This window comes from Callithrix jacchus, chromosome 16, assembly GCF_049354715.1.
Source record: "Callithrix jacchus isolate 240 chromosome 16, calJac240_pri, whole genome shotgun sequence".
Classification (NCBI taxonomy): Eukaryota; Metazoa; Chordata; class Mammalia; order Primates; family Cebidae; genus Callithrix; species Callithrix jacchus.
The window spans coordinates 45422737-45426177 of NC_133517.1; the positions used below are offsets into that span (position 1 = coordinate 45422737).

Sequence of the window (3441 nt, forward strand, 5' to 3'; positions counted from 1 at the left end):
AGAAACTGTTTAGAGAGTTATGCCTTTGACCATATGTGGAGAACCAAGGAACACAATGAAACTGATTGGTTGTTTCTAAATTCAGTGGATGAAATGATGAAAGAAAATAACAAACTCAGGGATTCTGTCTCCTGGCTTCAGAAGCAGATACTGAGCCTCAAATCTGCTAAGATTGCCCTGAGAGTCTTATCTCCTGTAGAGAAGGCGCTGAAAAGCAGACACAAGCCCTTATCATGCGAGGGGCTGACCTGCAACAAAAGATGCAAGCACAGTCTCACCAGGTATCTACTGTTAAAGTAGGGGCATTGATTGGAAAAGAAATGACCAATACACAGTTATTTAATGATACAGCATTATTAAATAAGTTGTAATGAATCCCAAAGTGCCCAATGGTAGCTACAGAATTTCCATATAGGTTGGTTATTTGCTTGAAAAGTAAAGACAGGAGATCGATAATGTAAGTTTGCATAGATAGATCCAGTATTTACTTAGATACTACATGTTATCTGAGGTGGCTTGCAGCAAGTGGGATGCTGATGGAGGCTATGTGGGGTAGAGACTGGGAGTACAGCATCTCCTGCTCATACCATCCCAGGGAACCTGCCCTGACCTCTTGATGCCTTGCTGTAAACTATTAGCTACAGGTTGTATTTATTGCTGCATTATTTAGCTTCTGTTTAGTCAGTTCCTTAAAATGAGCCACCAAAAATTTAAGAATGTTAAATTGTGTGTAAACACAAAAGACTGAGAACCACAAAACTGTAAGGAACTTCGAGTTCAAATGTAAAATCTAAGTTTGTTTGCAGGAATAACTCCAGAGTTAACTGCAGCTCTGCAAGATTCTCTGTTCTATAGTAAATAATGTAGTTCACAACATCGTTCAACACAAATTCATTTATCCTGTACCTAGTAAGTCCAGGTATTGTGTCTGCATCTGGGCATACAAAGGACAAGACATGGTTAATTGATCCTTGGCTCTGAGCTCAGTAATCTGGACTAGAATTGCAGTATTATATGGAATGTAAGTGTAAGTATGTTCACTCTCCTCTGGAAAGAAGTAATAGGAAAATAGCTTTTGTTTTTCGTGGAAGAAGAATATTAGAGAAAGAAAATTCTACTCCTTCCCCCCAAAAATAGTAGAAGATGGAAATTATTCCATGGCGAACATGAAGATTAATTGCTTATTTCTTCCTTGGGGGATGCTTTTGAAAAGCATTTTTTTTTTTATCTTTCAGGGCCTGACATTTTTAAATTAATTTACAGTAATGTGCTAGCATCTTAATATATTTTTTCTTATGATAGAAAAAAAATGCTTATAAGTGACTTGGGGGGCCTGCAGGTCTCTGTTCCACAGGATGGGGTTTGTTAAAGTTGTTAAGAATAAGGCCTACTTTAAGAGATACCAAGTGAAATTTAGAAGACGACAAGAGGGTAAAACTGATTACTATGTTTGGAAGCGCTTGGTGATACAGGATGAAATAAATACAATACACTCAAATACAGGATGATAGTTCATGTAACAGAGATATCATTTGTCAGATTGCTTACGCCCATATAGAGGGAAATATGATAGTCTGCACAGCATATGCACACAAACTGCCAAAATATGGTGTGAAGGTTGGTTTGACAAATTATACTGCAGTGTATTGTACTGGCCTGCTGCTGGCCCGCAGGCTTCTCAGTAGGTTTGGCATGGACAAGATCTATGAAGGCCAAGTGGAGGTGGCTGGCAATGAATATAATGTGGAAAGCATTGATGGTCAACCAGGTGCCTTTACCTGCTATTTGGATGCAGGCCTTGCCAGAACTACCACTGGCAATAAAGTTTTGGTGTCCTGAAAGGGAGCTGTGGATGGAGGCTTGTCTATCCCTCACAGTACCAAACGATTCCCTGGTTATGATTCTGAAAACAAGGAATTTAATGCAGAAGTACACTGGAAGCACACCATGGGCCAGAATGTTGCAGATTACATGTGCTACTTAATGGAAGAAGATGAAGATGCTTACAAAAGACAGTTTTCTCAATACATAAGGAACAGTGTAATTCCAGACATGATGGAGGACATGTATAAGGAAGCTCACACTGCTATATGAGAGAACCCAGTACATAAAAAGAAGCCCAAGAAAGAAGTTGAAAAGAAGAGGTGGAACCATCCCAAAATGTCCCTTGCTCAGAAGAAAGATCAGGTAGCTCAAAAGAAGGCAAGCTTCCTCAGAGCTCAGGAGCGGGCTGCTGAAAGCTAAACCAAACAATTTTCTATGAGGATTTTTCAGATAAAAATGGAGACAAAAAAGAAAAAAGTGAATTGGGGCCATGGTGGGAAAAATCTGAGAAGTGTGGGAAAGGCATTAAGTCACCTGAAGACCTACTTATTTCACTTGATGGTTTTGCTGAAAATCAGCTAGGCTTGTATGCTGTTACTTCTGTTCCATTTTTTAAAATTTCTAAATCATCAATACATTAATATAAGCAAACCTACACTCTTATTTATTTAAACAAAATTCTCAAAAGTTATTTTTCAGAACTGATTAAGATTTAACTTAGGCTTATACTTTTAAGAAACAAGCATATTTGCAGTGAGTTTCAAAGAAAGCTTAGAAATCTTCTTGGTATTTGTAAATCTCACTGAGATTATCACAGTAGAAGCCAAACCATATCTTGGAACTTTGCATGTCATTTTCTACGCAGCTAATAACATGCAATAGTTAAGAACTAATCATCTCAGCACGGCTATACCTGCTGTTCGAGGCTTGGTGGCAGATAATTGCAGCTCAAAGAATCAGAGGAGAGAAGGAAAGACAATGTAATAGTATTTCCTTTGTAGAGAACAGAGACAGTTACAGGAAAGAATTATATAATTGTGATTTCTGAATTATTTATCTTGTGCCCCAGATGTCACAGGGCTTGAAGTAGAGTTTCATTACTTAACATGAGTAAGATGTAGGATCTAAAGGTTCTCCTAATAAAATTTAAGTAATTGATTCTCTTTTCAAGTATGGAAGACAAGAAAATTGTGATTCCAACATGCTTGATTCCATAGAACTGAGAAGTACAGCCAGGCAGAATACCCAAAGAAGAAAAAAGTTAAGCTTTTCAAAGAAGTAGGGGCTAAGTTCCATATGGCTCACCTGGTGAGGACCAGATGGCCGGGGCCCTATGCTGGAAGAGCTGATGCCGGCCAGCAGACAGCTAGTGAGTGTGCCCACTGGAGCCTTCCATAAATAAAGGATTCCAATCAGTTAGGGCAAGGAAAAGTCATGATTTTTATGTTCATGATTCCTTGATTTATGCATTTCTAGGAGTGAAATAAAATGGCATGAGGACAGATGTGAAAAAAAGGTGGAACAGTCTCATGATAGGCCTACTGGTGCCAGAAGCCTAAGAGAACAGCTCTCGTTGCTAAACTAGAAACCCAACATCTCCAGAATAAAGCGAATGTC

The 3441-nt window shown here is 38.7% G+C and overlaps 1 pseudogene; it reads left to right on the forward strand.

Moving 5' to 3' along the window:
• The first annotated feature begins 1355 nt into the window (after nucleotides 1–1355).
• On the forward strand, nucleotides 1356–2244 carry LOC100392869 (large ribosomal subunit protein uL18 pseudogene; annotated as a pseudogene).
• Nucleotides 2245–3441: the final 1197 nt, after the last annotated feature.